The sequence below is a fragment of the Hyperolius riggenbachi genome, chromosome 1, assembly GCF_040937935.1.
Source record: "Hyperolius riggenbachi isolate aHypRig1 chromosome 1, aHypRig1.pri, whole genome shotgun sequence".
In the NCBI taxonomy this organism is placed as follows: Eukaryota; Metazoa; Chordata; class Amphibia; order Anura; family Hyperoliidae; genus Hyperolius; species Hyperolius riggenbachi.
The window spans coordinates 530,577,922-530,600,367 of record NC_090646.1 but is presented as its reverse complement, the minus strand read 5'-3'; the positions used below and the strand labels follow the sequence as shown (position 1 = coordinate 530,600,367).

At 44.1% G+C, this 22,446-nt stretch overlaps 1 protein-coding gene across 6 annotated transcripts in view; it reads right to left on the bottom strand.

Moving 5' to 3' along the window:
* SUSD2 (sushi domain containing 2) overlaps nucleotides 1-22,446 on the bottom strand; it is a 314,471-nt gene that overhangs the window by 228,755 nt on the left and 63,270 nt on the right. The gene's annotated exons all lie outside the window — the stretch shown is intronic.

Sequence of the window (22,446 nt, the reverse complement as noted above, 5' to 3'; positions counted from 1 at the left end):
CTGCATTGAGAAGTCATAATGGCCACACACATGTAGGGTTTAACACAGGCTCTTATCGGTTTTAAAATTATGGCAAAGGATCATTTGAATTTTAATCTATTTGATCCAATAATAGATGTACATTTTGGAGATGTGCTATCTGATAAAGCAGTTACATTTAATTGAAAAATGAATTTACTACATTAATTATACTCTATTTTTTTAAGACATTTAGGGCCTGATTCACAAAGCGTTGCTAACAGTTAGCACGCTGGTGAAAAGCCCTTTATCACGTCTAAACTCAGTTTAGGCATGATAAGTTTAGGTGTGATAAGTTTAGGTGTGATAAGTTTAGGCATGATGGGCCTGATTCACAAAGCGGTGCTAACAGTTAGCACCCTGGTGAAAAGCCCTTTATCATGCCTAAACTCAGTTTAGGCATGATAAGTTTAGGTGTGATAAGTTTAGGGGCTTGATTTACTAAGAGGTGCTAACCTACTTAGCACGTTTAAAGTCTTAAGGCGCGCTAACCAGGGTGCTAAGTAGGTTAGCACCAGTTTTCTCAATCAGATCGTGCGCTAAGTACTGCGCGCAAAATTTTGCGCGCGCAAAGTCCTATGTGCGCGCGCTAAGTCCCATAGGCTTTAGTGGGCACTTCGCGCAGAGCGCCCTGCGCTTTGTGCAGTGCGCGTGAGTTTAGACGTGCTAAGGGCCAGTGCTAAAGTTAGCACCGTTATGTAAAAGCCCCATGTGTGTAAATAGTTTGCGAATCCTGTAAATAAATCTAGTTCCAGTTATCCTGCCTCTGTGACTACTGAACACAACATGTGTGAAACTGCACCTGCTCTGATTCTATAACCAGCATTATTAGCAGCTTATTTGAGTGAGATTGCTGCTGCTACTTGCTTTGCATCAGATTGCTGTCCACAGTGCAAAGAGCTGTCAGCCTGCACACTCTGGGAAGATTGTAGCCTGCAGCAATAACAATTCTGCAGTGCAAGAAGAAGACGACAGTATTTCTGGACCATTGACGTAGCAATAGGGGTTACAGAGTTAGCGACCGCATCGGACCCTTGGGTCAGAGCCCTCTCTCAAGCACAATATTAGCTTTCTATTGGCCCTATGTTGGTAATAATCACTTCTATAGATGCTTTAAATGGTAGTAATCATTAACTAGCTGTTTCCCATCCCCTACTTGCACCTCTGACACTGTTGTTGTCCTTTGCAGGTTTTGGTGTGCCGTATCAATTGTTATGTATAGAGTGCTTGGGGGGCCCCAATGTATAACTTGCACTGGGGCCTGTAGTTCCTAAGCTACGCCACTGCTCTGGGCTCCAGGCCAGGTACTTTAAAAACAAATAAGACCCTGCTCACTTCACATTCTATAATGCATTGTGTGGGTGTTTTAATGCACACATTTGGCTATATCTACCAACTCTTGTATAATAATAATTATTATAATATTTGTATAGCGCTTTTCTCCTGTAGGACTCAAAGTGCTCAAGAGCTGCAGCCACTGGGACGCACTCAAGGGGCCACCCTGCAGTGTTAGGAAGTCTAGCCCAAGGACTCCTTACTGAATAGGTACTGATCATAGCCAGGATTTAAACCCTGGTCTCCCATGTCAGAGGCAGAGCCCTTAACCAGCCCACTATCCAGCCACTGGTAACATCACACATTGTGCATGGAAATTGCATGCAGTATGGCTTTAAAATCAGAATCAGAATCAGAATCAAGTTGAATGGCCAAGTACAGGGGTTGTACCTGGAATTATTTTTGGCACAGACAGGCTCGAGTAGTACAAAAAACAAGTTATCCAGATATGCAGTATTGTACAAGTTATACAGATATACAGTATTGAAGACAAGCAGATATACAGTAAGTAGAGTAATTCAAGTAAGGAAGACAGTAGAGTAGTTTAAGTGACTCTAGACTAGTTGGGGTGGTGTAACATGGGTGGGCTAACTACCCGGGTGTAAGCGCTGGAGCACGGGAGTGTATTAAAGAGGAACTCCAGTGAAAATAATGTCGTAAAAAAAGTTCTTCATTTTTACCATAATTATGTATAAATGGTTTAGTCAGTGTTTGCTCATTGTAAAATCTTTCCTCTCCCCGATTTACATTCTGACATTTATTACATGGTGACATTTTTACTGTGGGCAGGTTATGTAGCTGCTCCTAGCTGTTTTGGCTGTTAGAGACAGCAGTTAACAGTTATTTCCTGTCTGTGAACCTTGTTACATTGTAACAAACTGCCAAAAGTACCGCAGTCCCAGAGCTTCTTGTGGGAGGGGTTTCAGCACAAAATCAGTCATACAGCGAACCCTAATGGTCTGTTTGTGAAAAGCATTATATTTCTCATGTAAAAGGGGGTATCAGCTACTGATTGGGATAAAGTTCAATTATAGGTTGAAGTTTCTCTTTAAATCCCACACAGTGTAAACATTCAAAGTTACTGATATGCCTTAAAGGACAACTAAAAGTGAACAGAATAAGAAGGCTGCCATATTTATTTCCTTTTAAGTAATACCAGTTGCCTGGCAGCTCTTGTGGTCTATTTGGCTGCAGTAGTGTCTGGATCACACCAGAAACTAACATGCAGCTAATCTTGTCAGATATGACAATAATTTCAGAAACACCCGATTGCTGCATGCTTGTTCAGGTTCTATGGCTGAAAGTATTAGAGGCAGAGGATCAGCAGGATAGCCAGGCAACTGGTATTGTTTAAAAGGAAATAAATATGGCAGCCTCCATAAACCTTTCGCTTCAGTTGTCCTTTACAAGATACCTGACCCAAGGGAAAGATACCTAAGCTACCTAATATAAGCAAACAGGTATGTCTATGCTGGATCCACATACCTCTGTGTTTTTTCTTCTCCTTGTTCCCCCCAGACCCTCTTATCACGTTCTGAAAAATGTGACTTTTGGCTAAGGTCCAATTGTCAGCCAGGAAAAGGCAGGCTTGCTGCAATATTCCCTCCTATTCGCCTCCCATTTGCTCCTCTTAAAGGGAACCTTAACTGGCAGGGAAAAATAAATTCACTTACCTGGGGGCTTTCCCAAGCCTCCTGCAGCCGTCCTGTGCCCGCGCCGGTCCTTCGGTGCCCTCCGGTCTCCCTCCGCCGCTAAGTTTCGTTTTCGGACGACTGCCAGTCGTCCTCGGGCAAAGCGTCCTCTTCTTCTGCATTCCCCGTCGTAAAGAGCTGTAAAGCGCGTCCGCATGACGCCAAACGCGTCATGTAGAGGCTTGCTGTAAGGAGGGAAGGAGGCGGGGCAGCGTTCCCATGGTAACGGCGATCGCCGCTACAGGAAGCCGCTGCCCTATTTCCTACCCTTCCTTACAGCAGCCGCGCGGGAAGCGCTGCTGTAATACGAGGTGCTGCAAGAGGAGAGGAGCTATGGGGAACATAAGGAAGCGACTGTCCGCTCGTAAGGTAACAGGAGCGGCGGCCGCGCGGGGGGAGGAGAGGAGAGGCTACACTGGGCTAACTGTACTGGCAACACTGGGGCAGCGATACTGGGCTAACTATACTTGCTATTCTGGGCTAACTATACTTGCTATACTGGGCTAACTATACTTGCTATACTGGGCTAACTATACTTGCTATACTAGGCTAACTGTACTTGCTATACTGGGCTGACTGTACTTGCTATACTGTGGTAACTGTACTTGCTATACTAGGCTAACTGTACTTGCAATAGTGTGGTAACTGTACTTGCTATACTGTGGTAACTGTACTTGCTATACTGTGGTAACTGTACTAGCTATACTGGGGTAACTATACTTGCTATACTAGGCTAACTGTACTTGCTATAGTGTGGTAACTGTACTTGCTATACTGTGGTAACTGTACTTGCTATACTGGGCTGACTGTACTTGCTATACTGTGGTAACTGTACTTGCTATACTAGGCTAACTGTACTTGCTATAGTGTGGTAACTGTACTTGCTATACTGTGGTAACTGTACTTGCTATACTAGGCTAACTGTACTTGCTATACTGTGGTAACTGTACTTGCTATACTGGGGTAACTATACTTGCTATACTAGGCTAACTGTACTGGCTATACTGTGGTAACTGTACTTGCTATACTGGGGTAACTATACTTGCTATACTAGGCTAACTGTACTGGCTATACTGTGGTAACTGTACTTGCTATACTGGGGTAACTATACTTGCTATACTAGGCTAACTGTACTTGCTATACTGTGGTAACTGTACTTGCTATACTGTGGAAACTGTACTTGCTATACTGTGGAATCTGGGAAAAAAGGGGGGGGGCTGCCGCCGCTGACACTACCCACGTCCACTCACCCCTCCCACCCCACCCCCCTCCCGCCCCCAGGGGGGCCTCGGAGAAAATTTTGGTCGGGATAGTGGGCCCCGGGCTCAAAAAGGTTAGGGACCCCTGTCCTATATGATATATTTAACTGGCATTTTTTATCGTAACAACCAACGATTTATACAGGAAAATCATGAAGATTAACAAGGTTGCCCAAACTTTCACATCCCGCTTACCACATTAAAATGTTTTAAGAAAGAAAGAATTTTCTACACAGATCACAGCAGGCTATGCTACTGAATTCAAACAAAGGCTTTAATAACATTCAGTGGCATAGCTAAGAAGCTATGGGCCCCGATGCAAGGTTTTTATAGGCCCCCCTAAGCACTCTATACATTACAATTGATATGGTGCACCAAAACCAGCCAAGGACAAACACAGTGTCAGAGGTGCAAGAAGAGGATGGGGAACAGTTTACAAAGCTTCTTTAGAAGTGATTATTACAAGCACAGAACCTATAAAGAGCTAATATTGTGGGGCCCCTCTGGCCCAAGGGCCCTGGTGCAGTCGAGACCTCTGCAACCACTATTGCTACGCAACAAACAAAATTTTTTTCCCTAGATACAGTGGACCTGATGCATTAAAGTGAACCTCCAGACTTAAAATCTACTCAGCAGCACTGAAAAGGCTTGGTGTTTCACAGCATCAGAACTTTGTTTTCCTTACCAAAGCCTCATTTTTTGGCTGCGCAGAAGCTAAGCTCCGCCTCATCAAAGAAAACTGCCCGGCATTTTTCCCCTGATGCTGTGCAAAGCATGATGGGATTTCTGATGATGTTGTTCTAGTTGCCTAGTAACTAGGAGGGGTGATCAGGACACAGGACAGTTGGAACTGTGTCTCATGCTCCCTGTCACTTCCTTTCAACCAAAAAAAAATGGCTGCCCTCATGAAACCACAAACATTTGCCTGTTCTTTTAACCCCCTTGCCGTTCCAATTCTGACGGCAAGGGGGAAGCGCAGCACTTTTAATTTTTTTTTTTAATCATGTAGTGAGCCTAGGGCTCGCTACATGATAGCCGCTGACAAGTGGCATCCCCCTACCTAGTTCGATCGCCGCCAGCGATCTTTGCAAGCAGGAAATCCTGTTCAGAGCGGGATTTTCTGCAGGGCTTCCCCCCGTCGCCATGGCGATGGGACGGGATGACGTCACCAACGTCATGAGCTCTGCCTGGCACTGATTGGCCAGGCTGCGCAAGGGATCTGGAGGGGGGGGGGGCGGCGTGGCGGGTAGCGCCGAATCGGCGGCGAGCTGCGGCGATCGGGATATGCACGCAGCTAGCAAAGTGCTAGCTGCGTGCAGTAAAAAAAAATTGAGAAAATCGGCCCAGTGGGGCCGGAGAAATCCTTCTGCGCAGGTTACCCCGAGCTGAGCTCGGGATAACCGGCAAGAAGGTTAAAACAGGGTGGGTAAGAGATTACATTGCCTACCAATTTTAATTAACATAACTAATGGAACTTAATGACAGTGGGCCTGATTCACAAAGCGGTGCAAAGTGTTTGCACGCGAGTGAAAACCCCTTTATCACGCCTAAACTCAGTTTAGGCATGATAAGAAGAAACTTGCGCGAATTTTCCGCGCGCAAAGTTTTGCGCGCGCAGACGCGCGCGCAGCACCCTGCACTTCGCGCGAAGCTCCCATTAAGCCCTATGGGACTTTGCGGCTCGTAATGAGCCGTAAAGCGCGTCCGCATGACGCCAAACACGTCATGCGGACGCGCTTTACGGCTCTTTACGACGGGGAATCCGGAAGAAGATGACGCTTTGCCCGAGGACGACTGGCAGTCGTCCGAAAACGAAACTTAGCGGCGGAGGGAGACCGGAGGGCACCGAAGGACCGGCGCGGGCACAGGACGGCTGCAGGAGGCTTGGGAAAGCCCCCAGGTAAGTGAATTATTTTTTCCACGCCAGTTAAGGTTTCCTTTAAGCAACTGCTGTTCAGTAAGTGCTTTTGAAAATAAAGAAACACTTGAGGATCCCATACAAAAAGAGATGGACTTGTCCAGATTTATCAGATATTTACTAGCTACTGTAAATGATGGCTACACAGGAAAAAGGTAATTTATAGTTCATTTTATTGTGGGACAAATGCACATTTTTTATATATGCATGCACATGTATTTTAAATTTTACAAATTTTGGTAATAGTGATCACTTCATTTTCCTTGAGGACAGTTTCACACTTGCACACTTGCAGAGGGAGAGGCTGCCACAGGAGAATCATACTGCACCAAATCCCTTTTCACATTACCCTGCAGCAGACAGTGCCAGTAGGGTAATATGCATAGGCCCACCACCGCTTAGTGACGTACTCCCTGCTGGACAGGAAGTACTCCCTTCTGGACAGGAAACACGTCACTGGGACACATGCGGACTGTGTTGCACCTTGCTCGTCGTTTACAATTATTGTGCCCCATAGACTGCATTAGTGCATAATCCGTGCAGTATGCACAGATCATGGTAACACACTGTCGACTTTGCGTCATTATTGTGGCGATTTGAGTACTTCCATCGCGCCGCATCGCATCACAGTAATTATGAAAGTCTACTTAGACTTTCATTTACTTTGCAGCCTCTAGAATTGCTTATGCCACTTTACAGCTACACCGTAGTGTGAAAAGGCCCTGAGTTGCATTTACTTGTCAAGTGTTGTTCATAGCTTTGTCCAATACAATATAAGTACACATTAAATAGTCATCCTGATTACAAGTGGACCTGAACCCTTGCATAGAACAGAAGGAATATATGGAGAAATGCACCCAGTATGTATATAGAGAGTTTAGCCTGTCTAATTCCTGCTCATCTGTGACTAAACACAAGTTGGAATTTGATCCCTCAGCTGTGACAGTTCCTGCCACAGCAGCAAGCTAATTGGTAAACACCTGATGTTAACAATATGCCTGCTTCTGAGAAAACAGGAAGTAGACACACTGCAGATTTATTGCAGCATTTGTATCAGCTGTAACAAGAGATGTTTTTCTTTAACCACTTGCACCGCGCACTCATAACGCGTGTCGGCAAAGTGGCAGCTGCAGGACCAGCGACGCAGTATTGCGTCGCCAGCTGCAGGCTAATTAATCAGGAAGCAGCTGCTCGCGCGAGCGGCTGCTTCCTGTCAATTCACGGCGGGGGGCTCCGTGAATAGCCTGCGTGCCGCCGATGGCGGCTCGCAGGCTAAATGTAAACACAAGCGGAAATAATCCGCTTTGTTTACATTTGTACGGCCGTAAGGCAGATCGGCGATCCCCGGCCAATCAGCGGCCGGGGATCGCCGCCATGTGACAGGGGACGTCCTGTCACTGGCTGCACAGGACGGATAGCGTCCTGTGCAGCCCCGATCACCGGGGATGACAGGTAGGAGAGGGAGGGGGGGAATTTCGCCACGGAGGGGGGCTTTGAGGTGCCCCCCCCCGCAACATGCCAGCCAAGAGGAGCGATCAGACCCCCCCTGCACACCATCCCCATAGGGGGGAAAAAAGGGGGGCGATCTGATCGCTCTGCGTGCTGCCTGATCTGTGCTGGGGGCTGCAGAGCCCACCCAGCACAGATCACAGAATACTGCGCTGGTCCTTAAGGGGGGGTAAAGGGTGGGTCCTCAAGTGGTTAATGTGTACCTGATCCTATACCGCCTCTCTGCTCTAAAAGACACACAACAGCATATTATTATATTATTATTTGTTACAGCTCATACAAATCCTAGAACAAATCTGTACAGTTTCTACTTCCTGATTCATGGATTGTTTACAGCCTGTGCTTTCAAAGTGGCTTATTTGCTTATCTGCCATAGCCAGTCATGTGTTACACAGGGGAGGATCAAATTACAACTTGAGATTAGACACAAATGAGGGGGAATTAGACAGCCTAAACCAGGCATGGGCAAACTTGGCCCTCCAGCTGTTAAGTCCCACAATGCATTTGCCTTTATGAGTCATGACTGTGGCTGTCAGACTCCTGCAATGCATTGTGGGACTTGTAGTTCCTCAGCAGCTGGAGAGCCAAGTTTGCCCATGCCTGGCCTAAACTCTCTGAATACACACAAGGTGCATGCTTTCCTTCTGTCCTGTACAAGAGTTCTGGTCCACTTTAAAGACTATTAGGCCAGAAACCCACTGGGAGCGCTTTGTAAGCGTGAGTGATTTGAAAAAGCTCTTGGTAATGCAATGATATGGGGGATTTTTATAAAATCACATCACTCAAGTGGGATCACACCCATAGCATTACATTAGCTAGAGCTTTTCAAATCACAAAGCGCTCAGAAAAGCTCTCCTAGTGGGTTTCTAGCCTTATGCTGTTGCGTATGTTTTTAGAGCAGAGGGGAAGTTCTGAGTTCAGGTCCACTTTAAGATTCTATGCCTACAGAATCATCAGCAAGATGCTTTGGTACCGGTGTTTATTTTCCTACTCCACCTTCATTGAAAACACTTCATTATCAGACACTAGATGAATAAGTACTCATTTATAATAAGGGAAGTTCTGTTCATTGTGAATGTGCATTGCTTCATTGGTTTAATTATGTTTATGGAGGTTTATAGGTTTAGAAAGGAAAGATATACAGTGACTTTTTTTTACTCCGTAGACAATTTACTGTCTGATGAATAAATTATTAAAATACACAGACCTTTACATTTACTCTGCATATGCATTAGAAAATAAGATTAATAGCGCATGTAAATAATTCATGGCCATTTATCTGCTTATACACATGGAAGTACACTACATATATTGACTGGTTTGATCCATTTACAGTATTTTAAATGAGACAGTTGAGATGATGATCACTTCCTGCTGCTTTATAATGGTTTGTACACATCTGGAATAAAATATGAACCTATAGTAGACTCAGATGACTGTAGAAAAAAAATATTTAGCATGAGGTATTTATATATGCATCTAAACTGACAACATAAAATTAGTTCAGTGACATTAAAAAGTAGCAACAGCCACATCAGTGAACACTAAACCCTGGTTCAGCCTCCCATGTTTTAAAGACCTGAACTCTTGTACAGGATACAAGAAAAACATACGGTAACAGAAATGCACCCTGTATGTATTAAAAGAGCTTAGCCTGTGTAATCCCCCCTCATTTGTGTCTAATCACTGGTTGTTATCTGATCTCCCCCCTTTGTCACATGACTGCCTATGGCAGATAAGCCCATTTGAAAGTAGACACTGTAAACAATATGTCTGCTTCCATGAATCAGGAAGTAGAAACTGTACAGATTTATTTTAGGATTTGTATCAGCTGTAACAAATATTTATTTTTTTGTTTAAAGGTTATTATGCTGTTGTTTATCTTTTAGAGCGGAGAGGAGTTCTCAGTTCAGGTCCTCTTTGAGGATATAAATATAAATGAATTAGCATTGCTCATCTGTACACTGTAATTGTTTATTATCAGGGAGAGGATTCCTTCTCAGCAGAAAGCAGATCACCTGCCCCACTAAACCCTTATCATTACAAATGGGAAAATACAGTAACTGTACCCAAGGTGCAACAGGTGTTCCTTTGTGTTAGGGAACCTGAGATTTCTGAGCAGATAAAAATTCTTCCTATGCATATGTGCATTCTATTAATACATGTTATTGGTGCCTGGATGTTACTAGGGAAACGCTAATAACAGTAGAGTTTTATATTGCCAGTGAGGGCCCTGTTAGCTGCATTAGCAGTTATGTGTGCATATCTCTATTTCCTTAAAGAGAATCTGTAACCAAGAATTGAACTTCATCCCAATCAGTAGCCTATACCCCCTTTCCTATGAGAAATCTATTCCTTTTCTCAAACGGATCATGAGGGGGCTCTGTATGGCTGTTTTTGTTGTGAAACCCCTCCCACAAATGATGTCAGCGCCTCACAGCTCTGAGGTACTGACATCACACTGTGGGAGCCTTGGTGCATTGTGAGAAATAACAGCTGTTTACTACTGGCAAAAAAGCAAGCAGCATCTCCTTCCAGTGACATCACTTGCCAGCAGTAAAAATGTTACCATGTGATCAATGCCAGAATGTAAATCAGGAAGAGGAAAGATTTTACAATGACAAACACTGACTAAATCATTTATACATAATTATTGTAAAAATTAAGCACTTTTTTATTACACTATTTTGACTGGAGTTCCTCTTTAAAGGCCCTTTTCCACAAGAGCGATTGCTGAATCGCAAAATCGCAAATCGCTAGCGATTTTAAAATCCCTAAGGTTTTTAAATAACATAGGAATCGCGGTAGGTAATTTCCACTACTGCGATTCGATTTTTCAAAAGCGCGATCGTGCCGCGGAGCGATTATTGCCGAGATTTTTCTATGCTATGCAGTGCATAGCAAAATCGCAATCGCCAGGAAAAAAAAGGACTTTGCTGAATCGCAATCACTAGCGTTTATCGCTAGCTAGTGGAAAAGGGCCCTAAAGCTGTTTCAGGACACGGTTAGCTTTGTAAAAAAGTTTAATTGTTCTAGGCAAGGGTAGTTTTGGCACCAGTAGGAATTAACTTTATAATTTACGCCAAAATACTTTTTCTCTGTTCATAATAATGATTTTCGGTGTGCCATGTTTTCTGCTTCACATTTGCCACCTTTTCTGATCTCCATGCCTCCTCTTACCTTACCAAAGAAGCCAGATGGCCAGCAGGGGGAGACACATATGCTCTCTTGCCTAGGGTTCCATTTTATGTTAAAGCGGAACATAATTCTGCATTTCAACTTTGCTCTAAAACATTATTTACAGCATATTATATGCAAAAAGCATTTTTTTTTACTAGACCAGCATTGGAAGGGTTAAACACAGAGGTTTTAAGTTCCGTGCAGACGTTCAGATAGTTACATTCTATTTAGTTATATGTATATATTTAGAAATGTTACACACTCTTTGGCTGTCCTCCAACTCCTTCTCAGTGAGAGAGATGAGTCACAATAAACACTTAGATACATTTGTGTAAACAAAAAGTATCTAACTCAAGTTCGGATGCGTCTGCAAAAATCTCCAGGGACTTTAAAGCCCTGTGTAACCCTTCCAATGCTGGTCTAGTAAAAAAAAAGCTGGTTGCATATAATATACTGTAAATAATGTTTTAGAGCAAAGTTGAAATGCAGGGTTATATTCCGCTTTAATCCTTTCCATTTTATGTTAATCCTTTCCTGCTGCAAGTTAGCTATGACTGTACTTGTTTAACCACACCTATACAAAATAAATAGTCTTCTGGGACTTTATTAATATAAAAAGGCTTTGAAGTTAGGGCAGTTTTCCGAAGGTATACGTTTCAGTAAACTGTGTTAGGAAACATTTAACATTTGGGAAAGGGATTATTATTCCAAGAATAATAATAGAATGACATTTTGTTAGCTGCCAACAGGATTTAGACAATTAGCAAAAATGGATGGAACAGGTCAGAGAGTTGCTGATGAATGATGGTAAAGTTAAAGTGTAGTTCCACATTTGTGGAAACAATATAAACATTTTGCTTTAGGACAAGCATACAAATGTTAAATATTTCACTAAGGTGTTTTTTTTTTAACTTTTCTTTTCCAAAGTGTGACCAGGTGCGTAACTAGAGGGGAGCAGCCCCGGCAATCACAGGGTGGCCCAGAGCTGTGGGGGGCCCCAACTACTACTAACCTTCCCTTCCTCTGATACAGGGGACTATTCTTCACATCAGGGGTTTTGTGGCTACTCTTGCTATGGGTGTGAAGATCATGGTGGCCGCACCTGTTTTATGACCCTTGTGAGATGGGCCCCAAGGCTGTGAAGGACAGAAAGGGGACGCAAGGAAAGGGGTGTGACCATTGGGGGGCCCATGAAGTGTAGTTATGCCACTGAGTGTGACCTTAATAATAGAGCTTGGTAGCCATTTACTCTACAAACAGTGGGCAATTTTTATGACTGCAAGGAAGCATAGCTTGGCAAGTACAGACAATTAGTTGCCAATGCAATGTGCAGTATCATTTTTTAGAGAAAGTAGAGTTACACTTTAAAATTCCATGCAAGGTGTTTTTTTTTCCAATGGTTGGCAAGGGCATTGCTAGGATCCTCAGAGATCTGGGGCACTTTTGGGCACTCCAGTCGGAAAATGGGTGTGGCCACGCAACATAATGTGGGTGTGGTCATGGGTGGGGCCAAATTTACATGAACTTAACAGCAGTCTAAGTAGGCCTGCCCTGCAAAATGCTGGATGAAGCCCCCTCTCCAGTTATACAAAAATAACTAAATAAAAAAATGCAGCATATCACATAAATAGGCAGTGTTACTTACACATAACTATGCAGAGTTACCTGGCCACTGAGGTACCACAGCTGATTCTGCCTGGGGGACATCCGGGGCACCCCAGAATTGATCCGGGGCATGTGCCACTGGTTTTTGGGGCTAGCAACGCCCCTGATGGCTGGTATAGCACAACATACAGTGCTCAGATTCTGCTACTGGGATTAAATACACAAAATGGGATCTTACTTTCTGTACACACAATTGTATAATGTATACATAAATACAAGGGATTTATAGAAAGTAAGGTATATTCATTCAACTTTTCCCATACACAGGTACAAAGAGATATATTCACTAACAGAATAGCAATAAAGAGTAATGCATAGGCGGTAAACAAGCTACACACCTCAACATATGTCAGTAAATGTCAATTCATAAACACTAAAACATACGGTAAAGCCCAGAAGCATTACAGGCAGACTGTGCAAAGCTGTGACTCACGTAAGCAGAGAGGGATAATTTATGACTGACAGGAGCAGAGAGCCAATAGCAAAAGCCTTTGTCTCCTGCAAGTCCCTGTGATAGGATCCGAAGCCTTCTCGGGAAGGTCAGGCTTTTGTACCGCCCAGGCAGCGGAGGAGAGAGCTCCCGAACAAAATAGGTTTCCCCTGCAGCCCTCCGGACATTTAACCCTTCAGGTTCCTGTTTGAAAATGCAGAAGAGCTAGTTGGGAAATCACCTAAGCATGGCATGTGTAATGTCTAAGCATTTAATGACCTGATTTGTTTTTATCGCACAGCCCTTTATGAATCGAGGCCAATGTGTCTTTCTTTCAATTTTGTGCAAAGTTACTTTCAACAGATTCAGCCAGCTTGGCCTAAGCATCACATTGTTAGTGTACTCTACAATAATTATTATTTATTTAGTGCTGACATCTTCCATAGCACTATACAGAGTATGTTGTCTTGTTACTAACTGGGGCTCACAGTCTAATCCATACCATAGTCACATATCCACCATAGTCTAAGCCAAGTGAGGGGGGAGCCGGTTATCTTATCGGTGTGTTTTTGGGATGTGGGAGGAAACCAGAGTGCCCAGAGAGGAGAGGGGAAAACATACAAACTCCATCCAGTTAGTGTCCTGGCTAGATACCCCCCATCGGCTTTTGGTCCCCATGACAGCTGTGAAATGTATAGATCCTTGAGTGGCATCACAGATGAAAAATGATCATATCGATAATGCAATAACCTTGCTTTGCTGACTGTATTAACCACTTCACCACTGAGGGGTTTTACCCCTTGAACACCAGAGCAATTTTCACCTTTCAGCGCTCCATCCATTCATTCGTCTATAACTTTATTATTACTTATCACAATTAAATGAACTATATCTTGTTTTTTTTGCCACCAATTAGGCTTTCTTTAGGTGGGACATTATGCCAAGAATTATTTTATTCTAAATGTGTTTTAATGGGAAAATAGGTAAAAATGTGGGAAAAAAATATTATTTTTCAGTTTTCGGTCATTATAGTTTTTACATAATGCATGCTACTGTAATTAAAACCCATGAAATGTATTTGCCCATTTGTCCCGGTTATAAAACCGTTTAAATTATGTCCCTATCACAATGTTTGGCGCCAATATTTTATTTGGAAATAAAGGTGCATTTTTTTCAGTTTTGAGTCCATCCCTAATTACAAGCCCATAGTTTATAAAGTAACAGTGTTATACCCTCTTGACATAAATATTTAAAACGTTCAGTCCCTAAGGTAACTATTTATATTTTTTTTTATTGTATTTTTGTTTTGTTTTTTAAATTACAAAAAAAAATAATTGGGGAGTGTGGGAGGTAATGAGTTAATTTATTGTGTAATCCACTGTAATTGTATGTGTAAAATGCTTTAGGGTGTAGTTTACTATTTGGCCACAAGATGGCCACAGTGAGTCTGTTTATATGCGACCTGTAAGCGACCGGAAGTACGCTTACAGGAAGCAGTAGGAAGCTGGGAGAATCACAATGTTTCTAATAGAAGCAGCGGATCATTGCGGGGGCTTAGATCAATGAACGGGAATGGATTTTCCCGTTCATTAATCTCCGGGCGAGCGGGCGGCGGCGTGCACGAGCGGCGGGTGCGCACGCACGAGCGGCGGGAGCGCGGACAGCGGCGGTAGCGTGGAAGGTACGGATTTCTCCGTCCCTGGGGGTGAAAGGATGGAAAAAGGGATGGAGAAATTCGCACCGCCGGGGGAAAAGTGGTTAAGAGATGCTCACTCGTATTTCGTGGAATTGAAATTTCCATATTTCCTATCGGAAATCCATATTTCCGATCGGATTCCGATTGTAACTCGGAAATTGGATTTCAGCGGAATTACTGCATTACAGCAACTCCGTAATTTAAGTATTTGGCGAATCAGAGAATGGAAAAAATAACCAAAAAAAGGCTACTTGGAAATCGGAACTTGAAAATCAACCAGAAATCGGAAAACCGCAGAATCGGAAATTGGCATTGGCAGAAATTGGATTTTCCGCAGAATCGGAAATCAACATTTCCAACCATTCCAATTGTATAGTAAAACATTATTCACTAGTGACCTTAGCCCGTTTAAAAATAGGCTAGGTCTGTCAACACTCCGCCGTGCGAGAACGCCCGTCCCGCACACCCGCGCGCACAACTGCTGCGGGCGGGCGCATACCTGCCGCAGCAGCCTGCCCAGCAGCAACATTCCGAGCTCTGCACACTGCGTCCCTGTTATCCTAGTAACAACAGGGATGCGCGCAGAGCTCTAACAAATCTGCACATGCGCATTGCCACTTTGGGACACACACATGGACAAAACCCCTGGGACGCAAAGACACAAGGGTTTTATTATATAGGATGCTTAGACCATACACTAATGTCAGTGTGTGCTGCACACAGGGAAGATAAAGACATGCAAAGAAAGGTTATCAGAATTGGAGGGGAAAGGGACCATTTAGCAAGAAAACATTTTAAACAGGGATCAGCACACCCCATGTTTACTATAGATGTAGAGGCTGATTTGTTGGTATCTTAAAGTAGAAGCTAAACTCAATAATGTAAGTATACTGTATACTTTAAAAAAAGCAGATCTGTAATACATAGTTATATCATGCCCTATGTAGTACAGACCTGTATTTTAGTGAAGAAAACAAAAAGAAATAACTATATAGAGATAAAGGAAACTGTTGTTTTCCATGATTGGATAATAATACTGTGTAAAAGGGTGTGATAAAATTGTGTGAGTGAGACAGTTCTTATTGTGCTTATTATGTGGATTATTTTAAAAGCAAATTTTAAAGAAAGCTACTATAAAAGTTGAACGTTACAGAAAATGCATTTATTGGCGTCTTCAGAAAATATTTATTCTAAAGCACTTGTGGTAAACAACTTCAAATTGTGATCAGTTTACTTTACATTTACAGTGCATGCAAATCATAATAAACTGAAAATTCTACGTACGGTAAATACTACCAATACAACCCAGGAGTTGGTAAAAGCACAAACAAATTGCAAATTGGAGGATGGTAGGATGATAGGATGGTTGCTTACAGAAAAACTATAAGAAAAATACCAGAGTCAGACTTGGTGCAAGCTCTGTGTTATTTACAGAAAACATTAAAGAGACTCTGTAACAACATTTTCAGCATTATTTCTTCTATCCTATAAGTTTCTATACCTGTTCTAATGTGCTCTGGATTACTGCACCCTCTTCTAGTTGCACTGTCTCTGTAATATATCAAATCTTCTTTTCTTTGTCAAGCTTTGTCGACCCAGAAATGAATGCACTGCCTCTGCTGTGATAGGGAGAGGTTATGCTAGCCCCCTCCAGGCTCTGTGTGTGTGCTTTGTTTATTAGTCACATATAGGGTCTGTGCTTTCAATTTCAGCTTGTCTGAGGGGGGAGGGAGCTGCCCATGCTGAGAAATTGTGAGAATCCCTGACTGGAGTGCAGATAATTCACTATGTAATAAAAACTTGTAGTATACTGTAACATGATATACAGTATATTTACACAAACATCACTTCCTGGTTAGGGGCCATGTTTTTTGTTTGTAAACACTGCCTAAAACTGACGATTAAAAGCCAGGATTGCGGCGGGGAGCAGCAGAAATGGCAAAGAGAGATCCAGATGATCACAGTGACTCGATTGATATGTTTTTTATTGCACAAATTAGACAGTACAGATTCTCTTTATGGAGGAACACCGACACCCATTCTTAACCTCCCTGGCATTCTATTAAGATCACCAGGGCGGCTGCGGGAGGGTTTTTTTTAAATAAAAAAAAAACTATTTCATGCAGCCAACTGAAAGATAGCTGCATGAAAGCCCACTAGAGGGCGCTCCGTATGCGCACTTCTGATCGCAATGAGCGGCCTTCCTTGTTTCGTTTTCATCGTCGCCATGGCGACGAGCGGAGTGACGTCCTGACGTCAACTGCCTCCGATCCAGCCCTTAGCGTGGGCGGCTGCGTGAGCTCGGGCGGCTGGGGGGACCCTCTTTCGCTGCTGCATGCGGCGGATCGCCGCGCTTCGGCGGCGATCAGGTACCACACGCGGCTGGCAAAGTGCCAGCTGCGTGTGCTGCTTTTTATTTGATAGAAATCGGCCCAGCAGGGCCTGAGAAATCCTCCTGCGCAGGTTACCCCGAGCTGAGCTCGGGATAACCGGTAAGGGGGTTAGAGAGGAACTGGAGTAAAAAAATAACGTGATTAATAAAACTGCTTAATTTTTTTACAATATTAATTTATAAATGATTTAACCAGTGTTTGCTCATTGTAACATCTTTCCTCACCCTGATTTACATTCTGAAGTTTATCACAGATGGCAACATCTTTAACCTTCTGCCACCCACGTCACGCCAAAAGGCGTGGCTGCGGCGGCAGCCCCAGGCCCGCCTGACACCGATTGGCGTAAAGTCCTGGGGCTGTAATTTGCATGAGATCGCTCATCTCATGCTCGGAGGGCGGAGCTCCGCCCCGCCTTCAGTCTCCGAGCAGCTATTGCCGCTCGGGAGACTGTTAGACGGCGTGATCGCAGTCTATTTACACTGTGCAGCGCTGCGATCAGCAGCAGCGCTGCACTGGGGACAGCCGTGTGACACGGCTGTCCCCCTGGTGGACAAGAGAGCGATCGGCTCTCATAGGCAGAAGCCTATGACAGCCGATCGCCGTAATTGGCTGGCTGTGGGGAGGGAGGGAGGGAGGGGACATATTTAAAGAAACTCTTTTTTTTTTTAAATCACTGACAATAATATTTATTTAAAAAAAATAAATAAACATGGGGGAGCGATCAGACCCCACCAACAGAGAGCTCTGTTGGTGGGGAGAAAAGGGGGGGGGGGGATCACTTGTGTGCTGTGTTGTGCGGCCCTGCAGCTTAGCCTTAAAGAGGATCTGTAACATGAAAAGATCCCCTGGGGGGTACTCACCTCGGGTGGGGGAAGCCTCCGGATCCTAATGAGGCTTCCCACGCCGTCCTCCATCCGTCAGGGGTCTCGCTGCAGCCCTCCGTGGAGTCCGTGCAGTGGTGACGTCAATATTTACCTTCCTGGCTCCTGCGCAGGCGCTCTGACGGCTGTCGGCTCCGAACTACACGGAAATACCCGATCGCCGTCGGATCTGCTCTACTGCGCAGGCGCAAGTTTCCTGCGCCTGCGCAGTAGAGCGGACCCGAATGAGATCGGGTATTTCCGTGTAGTTCGGAACGGAAAGCCGCAACAGCGCCCCCGCTGGAGCCAGCAAAGGTAAATATTGAACTGACAGTCGGCACAGTCGCCGGCTGTTCGGAGGGCTGCGGCGAGACCCCCGTGGGACAGAGGACGGCGTGGGAAGCCTCATTAGGATCCGGAGGCTTCCCCCACCCGAGGTGAGTACCCCCCAGGGGATCTTTTTAATGTTACAGAGTCTCTTTAAAGCTGCAGTGGCCAATTTTACTAAAAATGGCCTGGTCACTAGGGGGGTTTAGCCCTGCAGTCCTCAAGTGGTTAATCCTGTCAGGTCATCTCTGACCATTTTTGTATATAAAGGCTGGGAGCACACTTGTCTGTTTTTGTGCACCTTTACTGCACAGGAAAACTGAGATCCAATGTTAATTAATAGGCTAAGGAACACTTGAATGCACTTTACCAGAGATGGATTAAGATATAATCGGGCCCTAGGCAAGGTAGTAGATTTGTGCCCCCCTTGAGGTCCATTTGAAAAGCTGAAGTAGAGAGAGGTCAGAGAAGATAGCAGGTGTCCCCTTGGCCTTGCCACCCACAGGGCCCCAAGCACCTCCTTAGGCTTCCTGGTGGATGATCCTGCTCTGCGCTTTACCCAGGAAGAAAAAAAAAACTGAGAGCAGTGAAGCAATGCATGAAATTACTCTATTAATTGCATTAGCTTCTGTGAAAAATTGCATGTATTTTCCACATACAGACACACATAGGGCTTGATTCACTAAACTATGATATGACAAATAGCACACCTTATCAAAGATATCATACCTTATCAACGATAGCACACCTTATCAAAGTTAAAATGCCTTATCAGAGTAGATTAGCAAGAGCTACAAACCCGCAGGGGCTCAGGGCAGGACAAGTGCCATTGCCAATTAGTAGGCATAAGTTCGTAGCGCTCGCTATGCTACTCTGATAAGGCATGTTAACTTTGATAAGGTGCGATATCTTTGATAAGGTGTGATATCTTTGATAAGGTGTGATATTTGTCATATCACGGTTTAGTGAATCAAGCCTATAGTGTGCAGAAAGCACATGCAAAAAACCACAAACAGAAAAGTGACAGATAAGTCATTCCCAGTGTCAGTGTTCCAAAGTTAAAGATAATGCAAATAAAGCATAGTATCCCAGAATACTCAGGGAGGGGGGGGGGGGGAGAATTCTGTATAGCTAATCAGCCTAGGCTAAGCATCACTGAGAGGGTGAGGCTACATTGCAATATAAAGGAATATATAGATATAGGAAGTGTTTCCGATGCTGGAACCTGGAATCCTTACCATAAAAGCTGGAATCCTGATTAATGTACTGCATTCTACTATCTGTTACTATTGCCCTGCTTCATTGCACATCATGATACTTTGCACTGTAACATTAATACCACTTTTGATATGCGTTTTTCTAGTCACAAGTTCACTTTAGAAGCAGTTGTACAAAACCAAACAGGAAAGCAATTACTTAGGATCAGAGCAGGCTGTGGCTGGCCACTCTAGCATGCAGCCTTTGTGCTTATCCGGCTGACTTCAGCTAAATATGTGTTTATTGCAGGTATCCAAGGAGCCTAAGTATGAAAGAGCTAGTTTTACTTATCTGGGAATGAATTTATGGCATGCGCTATGGTTAATTATGTGAACTTAAACAGTGGACCGCTCTATCTGCTATTCTAAACAGGATGCAAAGCATTAGTATACACTGACTTCTTCTGCGTGGCTTGATCAGTATAGGAGCAATATTACTGGTCTGATCATACAGAAACGCCAGCTGCGTCTTCACATCCTTCACTCTGGAGCAGATATTAATTGGATGGAGCTCATTTATGATCAAAGTGGCAAAAAAGTTGTTTTTGTTGTTTGTTTGTTTTTCAAATTACATTATGGCTGCTTGTACTGTATAAGCACTTGTTCATCATATGAAATTCCACCACCATTATCATGTCAGGAAGCAGAAGTCTATGAAAGGGTAGATATATATATGTTGAATATGTTCCGAGGGTCCCAGCGTTGGATCACCAGGGACGAGGAGGATGGGAGAATCCTCTGAATTATCTTAAAGAGTACCAGAGCCAAGTAAACTTAAAAGTTTTATACATGCCTAGGGCTTCCTCCAGCCCCATCCGCACAGATCGCTCCCACACCACCGTCCTCAGCCTTCTTCTCCTCCGGTACCGGGTCCTGTCACTTCTGTCAGTCGCAGCCAGTCTGTGCAAGAGAATTGCACTCTTTGCGTATCTCTCCATCAGCCACCGGAGAGATACATAGAGGGCGCACTTCTCTTGCGCAGACTGGCCGCAACTAGCTGGAGTTACCGGACCCGGTACCAAGGAAGGAGAAGACTGAGGATGGTGGCGTGGGAGCGATCCGAGCGTATGGGGCTGGAGGAAGCCCCAGGTATGTATAAAATGTTTAAGTTTACTCAGCTCTGGTTTCCTTTCATTTTTGTGTGTTTTTTTGTTCACAGGTACACTTTAACCCCCTTGGCGGTACAATAAATCCGCCAGGGGCAGCGCAGCACTTTTTTTTTATTTTTATTTTTTTTAAAGCATGTAGCTAGCCTAGCGCTAGCTACATGCTTCCCCCCTCCCTTCGCTGTCCCTCCCACCCCTCCGATCACCGCCGCCGCTTTTACCCTGCAGGGAATCCCGTTCTGAACGGGATTTCCTGTATGGGCTTCCCCGTCGCCATGGCGACGATCACGATGACATCTCGGACGTCATCGACGTCCTGATGTCAGCGGGTGTCCCGATCCACCCCTCAGCGCTGCCTGGCATTGATTGGCCAGGCAGTGCAGAGGTCTCGTGGGGGGGGGGGGGGGGGGGCGGCGCGACGCGGCGGATAGCGGTGAATCGACGGGTGGCGGCGGCAATCGTTATGCACACGCAGCTAGCAAAGTGCTAGCTGCGTGTAGCAAAAAAAAAATATTATGTAAATTGGCCCAGCAGGGCCTGAGCGGCACCCTCCGGCGGCTTACCCCGTGTCCAGCACGGGGTTACCGCTAAGGAGGTTAATGAAGTAGTACAGACAATGGAGTTTATGCCCTATGCAATAATCCGACATATGTATAATCTTCCTAAGATCATGATTGCAGTCTTAAAGGGAACCTGAACCAAGTAAAATTATTTAAAATAAACTCATGATGTACCTGCAAATTAATATGACATACTTACATTGTCAGCGGTTCCTCTCAGAAGCTCACCATTTTCTTCTTACAATGATTCCTTCCAATTCTGACAAGAATTTGTCAGAACAGAAATATGTCAGTTGCTGTCAGTTATATATCAGTTGCTTTCAGTTATAAATGAAATGACAACTGATGAGCAAGGTAATGCCCATGTTTCCCTGTGGCTTACATAGACGATGGCCATTTTCAAAATGGAGGACACAGAATGCTATTGATCACAGTGGACAAACAGGATGCGGTAAAGGAGAAAGCGATTAATGAGTAGACTACCCGGGAGGTAAGTATGACATGTGCATGGTTATTTTGACTTTTTATTTTCAGTTCAGTTTTGCTTAAAGCGGTGAGAAGCTGTGCAGCCAAAAACCAGCCAACAACTACTGGCAAGTCCCCAGTGCCCAGGATATTACAATTCTCTGCTGAGTGATAACATTTTCCAAAGATGGTCATGACTATTTTTCACTGATGCCACCCAAAGATTCCTGGTAAGAATTTTAAGCTGGTGGCTGCCAGGGCTTTACAACGATAAAGAGGAAGTTAGAAGATTGCAGGGGAAGAAGTTGAATGTTGCACCAGGACATACCGTAAGTTATAATTGCAAAGCAATGCAATAAGATGATTGGACAATAGGCAAATTCACGGTGGTAAGCAGAGATATGTGCCACCAGACATGAATGCACACGTTACATTACAAATGACTGACCACGTGGTACTGTCCATCGCAACATTCAACATGCTGGAATCCATTTGAAATCCATTGCAATGTCCCTCATGTGCATTGAAATGGATTCAGTGTGAATTTAGTGGCAGTGTGACACATGCTTTGGAAGGTCCTCGCCGGCTGCACATAGAAAATAATCTCTCGCTCTCTTATATATAAACATAACTAAAGACAGCCCTGAAATAAATGCATTTATTTTTATTTATTTTTTTAAAGTGGAGTTTCACTTTGACATACAAGACACTTGGGGTTGTTAACTCTCCTGCATTACACATATACAGGTCCTTCTCAAAAAATTAGCATATTGTGATA